The sequence below is a fragment of the Tachypleus tridentatus genome, chromosome 8, assembly GCF_004210375.1.
Source record: "Tachypleus tridentatus isolate NWPU-2018 chromosome 8, ASM421037v1, whole genome shotgun sequence".
NCBI lineage: Eukaryota > Metazoa > Arthropoda > Merostomata > Xiphosura > Limulidae > Tachypleus > Tachypleus tridentatus.
Window position 1 is genome coordinate 116762314 of NC_134832.1, and position 11803 is coordinate 116774116.

General features: G+C 36.1%; 1 long non-coding RNA gene across 1 annotated transcript; it reads left to right on the plus strand.

Annotated features, from left to right (window-relative positions):
- Positions 1 to 585: 585 nt before the first annotated feature.
- Positions 586 to 11318, plus strand: LOC143224264 (uncharacterized). The gene is made up of 3 exons (XR_013013297.1): positions 586 to 759; positions 8055 to 8168; positions 11169 to 11318. It is a non-coding gene; the product is annotated as an uncharacterized LOC143224264 (long non-coding RNA).
- The last annotated feature ends 485 nt before the right edge of the window (positions 11319 to 11803 follow it).

Here is an 11803-nt window from a genome sequence, read left to right on the forward strand (position 1 = left end):
AATCTCTGCCACAACAAAGAATATTGTACTGGAAAGAGTCAATGATGTTGTTTACAGAATCCAGAAAGTTAGACAGTCAAAACTGTAGGTCATATATTGTTATTGTCTTTGAACGTGCGTTACTGATAAAATGGCCAACTCAATAATTTGAGAAAATTGTTTGCTTTGTTTTGAAATTAAGCACAAAGCTACATAATGGGTTATTTGTGTTCTTTCCATCACGGGTATTGAGATCTGATATCTACGTTGTAAGTCCGAAGACATGCCGCTGAGGGGCAATTTCAGAAAATAGCTTGCCTACAGAAAAGTCTCTTTCCAGAGAATCACAAAGGAGAGAACCACCAGTGATTTACTCAACCAGCTAACCAAAGAAACCTTCCCCTATGATAAGATAAGAATGTATAAGAGGCTATTCTCGTTAAAAAACGTGATGAGTAGATAACTTATTGTACTGTTTTATTTCTGTATTAGGATTTTCCAAAGGACTTCGTAATCCAGGAAGGGTGCAGTGTTGTAAACTTCTGATTTTATGATCTAGTAAGTTACTCCATTCTCTAGAATGGTATAGTATAAATACAATTAACGTGAAGCAGTGAATCTATGAGTAATTAATGAGCTGTTAAAAAGTTAGAGAATTATTCAGTTCAGTATCAGAGAAGTTATTCAATTTTAGAAGTGAAGGTTGTCACATAGATTTTGCTCTTAAGTTAATCAGTGAGTTAATTATTTGTTTAACGATCAAGACTTATTATGTTTAAGGTAAGTTCCATTAATCTTATGATTTCTTCACAATTATTTTTCTTTTTGAACAAGTGAACGTAGCTATAGCCAACGTTAAGGAAGAAGTAAAAAATTGACAATCTTTAAAAACTAATCACTCGAGAAAAATTAAAACAAAAAACACCTAAAAATATATTAATGAACTTAGCTTATCGCTTTTTAAGTTAATCCATAATACATATTTATAGCTCAGAACTCTTACGATTTTGTTCTAATGGTTAAATATATAAGTATTGGACTAAATTAAATATAAACATATGTTTTTATTGCCACATTAAAGAAGTGTTAAGAAGTTTAAAATTTCACAATATGTAACAATAACATTTTATTTTAGTTGTCGTTAACAGAAATACCATAAAAAATTGGAGATACTTCCATCCTTTCCCAAAAATAACTTCAAGAAAATAAGTGTTTAACTTCTTTTGAATTCTGTAGATTATATCCATAAATAAGTTGTATAGAAATCTCAATAGACAACACTACTTTCAAAGGTTAGATAATTTGCAGATATTCTGACGTCATGTAACTTGGCAATTTATCAGTTTCTAAGTATTAATCACTGCTGAAGAAAATGAGAGAGAAAATAATTACAACGATTTTTAAAATATTTCGTTTATTTAACTCAGTGGTATTAAAAATTTATTGTTTTCAATGAAAAACCATTGTTTAGAGATCTTTATAATTGAGAGTAAAATCACAAACTGTTTCAGAGTGGAAATAAGCTGTTTGGTAACGGTTTTAACTTTGTTAATATACGTAGATAAAATATAAAATAATGATTTTAACTTTGTTAATATATGTAGATAATATACAAAATACTGATGTTGATATTTGTGATATATATATTAATGGGCCCGGCATGGCCGAACGCGTTAGACGTGCGACTCGTAATCCGAGGGTCGCGGGTTCGCATCCCAGTCGCGCTAAACATGCTCGCCCTTTCAGCCGTGGGGGCGTTATAATTTGACGGTCAATCCCACTATTCGTTGGTACAAGAGTAGCGGTGGGTGGTGATGACTAGCTGCCTTCTCTCTAGTCTTACACTGCAAAATTAGGGACGGCTCAGGTTTCTCCTCCTGGTTGGGGGTTGTGCAGTAGGCTAACAATCTGCTCACTTAAAAAACCAGCCTGTTAATGAATCCGCAAGCGATTGTGGGCCTATGTTCCTTCATGGAATCGAGAGGCATAATAATAATATATTAATGGCAACGAATGTCTTTTTAAACCGTAGATTTAATATTTGTGAAACAAGAAATTGTAACAATATGTTAAAGAATAATTACTAAAATAATATATTTATACGAAACGGATACTAACATAAGCAAAGTCAAAAATGCTCTTTGTCTTCAATGAGATATCAGGTTTTTGATATTTTTATCTTAGTTGAGGAGAGCTTCATTTAATGGGGACCGTAACGTTTGCCCTGTTTTCCCCTCGCTAGTAGAGCGGTATGTCCACGGATTTACAACGATAAAATCAGGGGTTCAATTCCGTTCGGTGGACTCCGCAGATAGCCCGATGTGGCTTTACTGTAAGAAAACACACACACACCCGTTTGCCCCACCAAATAATCCTACATGTGCAAGACTAAAGCGTTCTGTTTGAATTTGTTTTAAAAGTCTTTTGATTTATATTCGTTTGTTAGATTTCTTAAACTTTGTTTGCTGTTAAGCGCAAAGCTACACAATAGACACCCCCAGTAGCACAGCGTTATGTCTCTGGACTTACAACGCTAAAAACCGGGTTTCAATACCCGTGGTGGTCAGAATACGGATAGCACAGTGTGTAGCTTTGTATTTAATTCAAGACAACAACAACAACAAGAGTTTATCTGTGCTACACCCTCCACGGTTACTAAAACCTGGTATTTAGCGTTATGTCTTCAGATTTGCCGCTGAGCGAATTGGGACTTTGAGCAGATTTAACGTATTCAGGTGGAAATTTGCTTAGTATTTAGCGAGATTATGTTTAATTTTGAATTCACAGTCTTGATTTCATTTAACATCTAAACTTTCTATTTCATTTAGCTTCAGGTGTGAGTGCTCGCTTTGTACTGGTGTGTGTGTTCTCAGAGCAAAGCCACATCGGGCTATCTGCTGAGTCCAGTGTTTCCTTAAAGCAAAACCACATTGAGCTATGTGCTGAGTCCAGTGTTATATTACAGTAAAGCCACATCGCGCTATCTACTGAGTCCAGTGTTATATTAGAATAAAGTCATATCACGCTATCTGCTGAGTTCAGTGTTATATTAGAGTAAAGCCACATCGGGCTATCTGCTGAGTTCAGTGTTATATTAGAATATAGTCATATCACGCTATCTGCTGAGTCCAGTGTTATATTAGAGTAAAGCCACATCGGGCTATCTGCTGAGTCCAGTGTTATATTAGAATAAAGTCATATCACGCTATCTGCTGAGTTCAGTGTTATATTAGAGTAAAGCCACATCGGGCGATGTGCTGAGTCCAGTGTTATATTAGAGTAAAGCCACATCGGGCTATCTGCTGAGTCCAGTGTTATATTAGAGGATTTATATAATGATTACATAGGACAAATAAAAGCGGAAAGGTACTACTTATAATTGTTTACCCTGACATCTTCTGAAAAAAAGCCTAATTTTTTAACCTTCAAAAACTGAATTAGTTTTCCTTTACCTCCAATTATGGAAGAGGGCTTTCCCAAGTTGATAGCTGCAGTACAGCTAGTTTCCTCGATGCTATAAAAATAAGCATTTATTTTTATCTGTTCATGAAATTACACATGAATTTTAATCCTAATAAGAGTTAAACACAGTAATAAGTCAGTAATGAAAACATATATTTTCATTAGTTGGACACTGGCAAACAGGTATGTGTTTGTTTGTTTTTGAATTTCCAGCAAAGCTACTCGAGGGCTATCTGCGCTAGCCGTCCCCAATTTAGCAGTGTAAGACTAGAGAGAAGGCAGCTTGTCATCACCACCCATTGCCAACTCTTAGACTACTATTTCACCACCGAATAGTAAGATTTACCGTCACATCATAACGCTCCCACGGCTAAAAGGGCGAGCACGTTTGGTGCGACGGGGATTCGAACCCGCGACCCTCATATTACGAGTTGAACGCCTTAGCTCACAGGTGTGTCTTTTTCACATGAATTCATATTTCTAGTGCTGCTATCCGTGCGCATGAATACTCAATAATTTACCTTGTTAAACAGTATATCTTTCCAGATGAAAATCTAAATTGGTTAGGCCCTATCAGTAGGCGATGTAAAGACTTCTCACTGTTACTTCTATATTTGTTGTTTTCTTTCCTACTTCTATTCTATCCAAATTTTCATCTACTGCACACATTCAAAATTTCAACTGTACTAAAGCTACATCCAATCTTCTCTCTCTCGCATTTCACCAGGTTTTCATATATATACTCTTTTCTGCTTTACAATCATCTTTCCATCTGATGGCGAAAGCTTTGAAGTGCGTAATTAACATGGATCACAGTCAGTTGGTATAACCTTATGAAAACTGTTCAGCTGGCTGCAGTTGTAGATCACATTTTTGTACAGTTGCTTTTGGTTTGAACAGTTTTTTCAGCCAAAAGCTGGCGAACGGATTCTCGGTTTGATGGTGCGTCGTCACTACATGTGTCGAATGATAGCTAGTAATTATTATTCCAACTTACAAACTTGAAAGGCATACAATTTACGTTTTGGCTGACTCGTTGAGCGAAACTATTGAAGTACGAGTTTTCATCACATTCAGTATTCTGAAACTAGCAAATTCTGAACATTTACCTAGTATTAAATAAATATCAGGCTGTTAATATTTGCTCCTTTATCAGTATGTACTTCTTTGATACTCTGAAGTTTCATAGCTTGAAATATTACAATTTTATTTTTAAGTTAGATTTTATCATAATTTTGATATTATTACGTTACTGCTATACCAGCGAAAGTATCTGGATTTGCTCGGGTTATTAGGCTGATAATGATATACTTCTGTTGCTAAGCAACATAACATAAAAGTCATTGTTACCAAAAGGCCCTGGCTTTTCTAAATGATAGAAACTATTGTAAAAGGCTTGTTTCTTTGTGTGGAATTAAGTACAAAACTACACAATCAGTTATCTGTGTTCTGCCCATCACGGATATCGAAACCTGGTTTCTAGCGGTGTGAGTCCACAGAAATATCGCTTTTGCTACGTGAGGGGGGGAGCATTATATAAATAACCACTTCTTTTCTATGTGTTCTTTTGCCAGCCTACCTCATTAACAAAATGTACATGCATGTAGAAAAGCACAAACCATGAAAATCCTCTTAGCATATTTTAAAATTTGCAGTTTTTTCTTCTTGGAAACTATAGCAGTCACACATACACGCACGCGCGCACGCAAACACATGCGTTACTGTCTCTCTGTGACTTATATTTATAATATAAGGAACCACTTCTTTTCTATGTTGTTTTTGCTAGTTTGCCTCATTAAAAAGATACACACGCTCGTGGATAAGGTACGTAATAACTCCCAGGTTCACACCCTCGAGGTCCAATTAGTATGGTGCACACTTTCATGTTTATAGGTTCCTTCCTCTTGGAGCTATGTCGATCACACGTACAAATATACACAGATTAACAGACACACTCTTTTATCATTGTCGACAAGCGAAAGTATCCGGCTTCTCTCGGGCTATAAGGCTGATTTATTCTAATTGACGATGTAAGTGTATATATTCTGAACCACTTTCAGCATGAAAGTATAACCTACGTACTCTTGTTGCTAGGCAACATAACGTAAAGGTCGTTGTGAGAATATTGTTACCAAAATGCACTGACTTTTCTATATATTAGAAGTTATTATATAAAGAACTACTTCTTTTTTATGTGTTTTTTTCCTAGTTTGCCTCATTAAAAAGATGCGCATGCATATGCACGTACGCAAGTCATATTCAAGTGCACACCATCAAATTCCACTTAGTACGGGTGCAAAATTTCTCGCTTCTGGGGTATTTCCTCTTGTAGCTATGGTAGTCACATACACACAGACCTACAGCACGCCCTTTAACCATTAAAGATAGCACGAATACACTAGCAACACGAGTTTATAAACGTTAGTATTTTCAAAATAATGCTGGTAAAACTAACATTTTCGGTTTGGATCTTGACTAATTGTACAAATTTAATGTATTTGATCATAATGATCGTGTTATAACATTAGCTATTTTCGTTAAAATAACTTAATAATAGCTGAATACTAATATGTATTCAGGATAGTATTAGCAATACTTCTGTTACTATTAAGTAGGCTATTCATCACGCTAAGTTTGAAGGTTAGGCTTAGTGATTGTTACTGAGAAATATGTTATTATGTCAAGTTAAAAAATATTTTAGTATTTACCATTTGTCACTGTAGATGTTTGTTTGTTTTTTGGAATTTCGCACAGAGCTACTCGAGGGCTATCTGTACTAGCCGTCCCTAATTTAGCAGTGTAAGACTAGAGGCAAGGCAGCTAGTCATCACCACCCACCGCCAACTCTTGGGCTACTCTTTTACCAACGAATAGTGGGATTGATGGTCACATTATAACGCCCCCACGGCTGAAAAGGCGAGCATGTTTGGCGCGACGGGAATGCGAACCCGCGACTCTCAGATTACGAGTCGCACACCTTAATACGGTTGGCCATGCCGGGCCATATTTTTAAAAATGTCATCATCACCCTATATTCCCAATATATTTTGTTGTTAAGTGCATTGTTTGCAAATAGTTCATAATTAATAAACACCGAACTGTCACTTTAATGATGTAAGAATGAATCTTGGAGACTCCATCCTTTATCATACTGTGAAAATGGCCGACAGACATTCGAGATCGTTGTAACGATTTATTGTTTATTACATGAAACGATGTATATTCACATGTATGAGAGATGTCAAGTATGCAAGGCGTTTTTCGCGCAAAGTTGTGTTGGTGTGGATATTATCCTTCTGTTAAAAAACTGTGATAAACTACTTTGTTTGAAATTTTCTTTTACGACAGCACTAGCACTCGACAAAAACAAAACAAAGGCTAAGCGAAACATATGAGGGCTTGTAACGCAAAGAACTTTTTCGATGACCGCAGTGAACACAGCATTAATAGATAATAGATATGAATACTTTATGTAAATAATTGTTTGTTTGTGTTGTTTTTTGAATTTCGCACAAAGCTACTCGAGGGCTATCTACGCTAGCCATCCCTAATTTAGCAGTGTAAGACTAGAGGGAAGACAGCTAGTCATCACCACCCACCACCAACTCTTGAGGTACTCTTTTACCAACGAATAGTGATATTGACCGTCACATTATAACGCCCCCAGGGCTGGAAGGGCGAGCATGTTTGGCGTGACAAGGATGCAAACCTCCGACCCTCAGATTACGAGTCGCACGTCTTAACACACTTGACCATGCCGGACTCTATGTAAATGAACTTCAGTAATTGCGCGTGTATCAGTTCCTTATACTTTTTCATATTTCTTGATCAATCAGCATTAAACTTGACACAGTGATACAGGATGAGGAAGTTCATGAGTGGGTGGACTCGCCATCAAATTTCATGTTGAAAGAATTCTTGAAAAATAGTATATCTTTGTTTTCAGTATTGATATTTTTATGTGTTTGTATTGCACTTTTATTGTTTATTATGTTAACAAAATAAAAATAGAAGCAGAATTTCCTATCCTTTATTACAAACAAGTTTTTATTTCACCTGTTCAACAAACAGACACTGTAGCTACTAAAAATAACAAATAGAAATGCACTACATTGTGTTTGTTTTTTGAATTTTGGACAAAGTTGCACAAGATATATCTGTGCTGTCTCTTTTACCAACGCATAATGGAATCGGTCATCACAGTATAACACTTTCCCTGCTAAAAGGGCGAACGTGTTTAGTGTGACGCGGATTCGAACCAGTGATCCTCGGATTAAGAGTTGAGTGCCTTAACCACCTGGCCATGCCGGGCCTTACAGTAAGTTCTATTTGTAACGTTGTTGAAGTTTCGCTTGTGGTTAGTCGTTTTAACTTTCATAAAAAAGTCCAATGTACTTTAAACAACTAAATAATCCAGTAAAATAATCACACACACACAAAGACAACTGCGTGATCCTAAATAATAGGTTTGCGGTACATGAACTGTACACATATAATTAATTTTTCGTTAGGTTCGACAATATTAATGATAATAACTGGAAAAGCTCGAAACGATCGATGGAAGGGCGTATTATAAAGGAAATACTTACTCTGATTCTCTTTCCTCTGATTAGGAATAGCCACGCAGAAAACTGGCTGGATCAGTCTGTAAAAAGTAAAACCCGAGTTCAGTACTGCACTTTGAAAGAGTTTTAACTTTATGTCTGTAGCTTGTGAATCCAAAATAGGTAAGCTTTTGTTCTTGTAAGTTATCTTATCTCATTTTATAAGTCAGACGAACTGAATTAGAGTGCATGTATTTTTGTTATTGAACGTATATTGCATTTATATTTAAATCGGTAATTTCAAACACGACGTTTCACCACTTCACCTTTTTTCACTCTCTTTCTATTAAAGTGAATTAAACTGCTTTACAAGTTTCATCGTTCGAACTTCAGTTGATTGCGTTGCTATTATTCATACTTGTTTGTTTCAAAAGATCTCCCAGTCTCAAAAGTCTACATTGTTACAGTTATGTATATTTAATCTGGAAAACATTAAGTTACTCCCCAGTGTGAACAAAATGTTAGAACTTATCGTGATATAAGATGTTTGTGTTTGTTTATTGGTACCGAAAGTGATGAGTCCTTAAAAGTTCTTTTTTTTTGTTTTTTGAATTTCGCACAAAGCTACTCGAGGGCTATCTGCGCTAGCCGTCCCTAATTTAGCAGGGTAAGACTAGAGGGAAGGCAGCTAGTCATCACCACCCACCGCCAACTCTTGGGCTTCTCTTTAACCAACGAATAGTAGGATTGACTGTCACATTATAACGCCCCCACGGCTGGGAGGGCGAGCATGTTTGGTGCGACTGGGATTCGAACCCGCGACCCTCGGATTACGACTCGAACGCCTTAACACGCTTGGCCATGCCGGGCTTTTAAAAGTCTTGAAACCACAAAAGATTTCCTGATTAATACAGGTGAAGTCTTTGTGGGCCTGAGATGGTCAAGTGTATATTTGACCTTTTCTTTCATCCTTGACTGTTATTTTAATTGAGGTTTATAGTCTTGTACTTTATTTTATATTCACCCCTTCCCTTCCAGGGAATGTTGTCGTAGGATCGGTGTTGGTAAAGTTTGAAATGGGAGGTGACTTTTATTTTTACTTGTTTTCAAATGTTTTGTTAATTGATCGTGTGGTGTTTGAACTCAATAACGTGTTTATGATACGTGAAATGACAGGTATAAGGTCTTGTTTAGATATTTCTATTACAAGTGTGAATCCGTCTGTGATAGGTAAGTGGCTAGATTACTTTGGTTTATTTTGAATATGTCGCAAAGCTGCAGTGAACGTTTTGTAGGTTCTGGATCACTACCATCTTTGTCTGCATTCGGTTCAGGTCCTTGGTTTCGTTTGTTTTGAATTTCGCGAAAAGTTACACGAGGGATATCTGCACTCGTAGTTCCTAACTTAGCAGTGACAATCTCGAGAAAGGCAGCTAGTTAACTCCTCCCATCGCCAACTTTTGGGCTACTCTTTTACCAACGAATAGTGGGATTGATCGTGACATTACAGCTGAAAAGGCGAACATGTTTGGTGTAACGGGGTGAATGAATAGAAAATACACGAAATGGATAAGGTTTTAAACAACTAACTTAAATATGGAGGTCAAAGCGAGCTACATAGTTTCTGTCCTGAGATCTACTTTCTTAGAGATTATAGGACTAAAATTGGAGCATTGATAAAATAAGTATATTTTCTCATGGTAATTTTAGTTTTATTTATTATTTTCTTGGCTTGATTCGAACCCGAGAAATTTCTGAGCAGAGGCGCATGATTTCCCAACTGAGATAAAATGTTAATTCTCTAGCGCTTGCTATTAATACAGTTTTAAACAACTCAAACTACAAACTTAACGTTAAAACTAGGAAAATCCTTATTAATTGGAAAACTAATAGATTAAATTTCATAAAATTTAGTATATCGTTAAAGGACACATTTAGGTAGCACGACTTGTAATATTTCGTGTTTTTTTTTCGGTCAGAGGCTAATTTTGGAAATTAAGTATTCTACCCCAGTAGTCAGAATCAGTAGTAGTAATACATAGAAAGGGTACAATGTCAAGTTTAAAAACAATCATATAATTTATAATTTTAACTACTGATAGTGTTATAAAAGATGGCGCCACATTGGTAGGTCAAACTATTCTTTGTGGACTTGTTTTATTCTTTCTCTTGATCCCTCTGTGAGACAGCGGTAAGTCTATAAACTGTCAAAATCCAGTATCTGATTCCCATCAGTAAACACAACAGATAACCTATTGTAGCTTTGGTCCAAAACAAATAATTCTTTTCTCGTTCCATACTACGAGTGAAATTTTAGCAGTATAAACACTTCCTTTTGGAGATGTCGTGTTGTATTAAAACTCACTGGTAAAGTTAAGAGGTTTGCTTCGTTATGAACTTCGCGCAAAACTACACGAAAGCTATCTGCATTAGCCGTCTCTAATTTAATAATGAAAGAATAAAGGGAGGGCAGCTAGTCATAAGTACCCACCGCTAACTCTTGGGTTACCCTCTTACCAATAAATAGTGGGATTGATCATCATTTATAGACCTCCACGTCTGAAAGGGTGAGCATGTTTGGTGGGATGGGGATGAAGAGAGTAGATAGTTTGGTTTTAAAACATCACGTACTCTCTGAAATGCATTGCTAAAATAGTTAGTGTTCATTGAAAGATATACAAGCAAGTATACTTCATGCAGTTAATTAATACGGTTGTGTGCTTGTCTTCTTGCGATAGTTAATGTTCCCGGTGGCACAGCGGCATGTCTGAGGCCTTATACCGATATAAGCCAGATTTCGATACACGTGGTGAGCAGAGCACAGATAGCCCTTTGCTTATCTTTGTGCTTAACTACAAGCAACGACAATTATAGCCAGTATTGTAGTACGTGGAATGAGTTAGTTGTGGATTTGGGTAACAAGGAAGGTTGATTTCCTGATTATACTCTAATACGTTCTATATTATACATTCTAATTAGTTCATCTATAAAGTAATAACTGTTTAGAGAGTTAGGCGCTCAAAGAATAAGCTAATAATGCATATTTCATTTATTGTGTTGTTTTAAAGTATGGTGATCAGAAAGGACTTAGCCAAAAAATGAACTGATTCAAAACTTCTACTTGTTTTTGTTTATGGATAAGATATTACGGTCTATCTACTACTGTTCCTATTTTTCTATTAGAGGCCAGAGAGGAGACAACTACCTGGAATCACTCACCGCCAACTTTTAGGCTACTCTTTCATCCACAAATGGTGGAACGTTCCCATAGCTGAAAGATAGAGCATCTTCTTTACCACGTAACCGAAAAAGAATTATTTCACTGTTACCCGATAATTTTATTGACTACGTGTGTTCTAGTGTTAAGAGTTAACTGCTGTGTACATTTCTTATCAAATTAAAATGTTTTTCAAGTTGAAAGTGGAAAGCATTTCGATTTTGTTTTATATTGAATATTATTTCTCTTAAATGTTAATCGAAATACCATATAAATCTGGGATCAGGAAATCATGTTGCTATCGTAAGGATGAAAATTACGCCAGTGTGCTTATCATTATTTAACGGCCTTGGATTGTCGGTTAAGAAGACATATTCATTGTGAAAATTCTTTAAAATTAATACAGCCAAGTCAAGTTCACATCACAGAGAAAAACGATTAATCGATAAGATCTCTCTTTATAAACTCTAAAGTTTAGAGACGGCTTGAATGGGTAACGAAGGAAACTATTACAAGGTTTACTAATAACAAATGTACAACGATTCGCCAAGGTTTTTTATCTGATGATGATAAAACTTTATCGAAACGTTGTACATTTGTT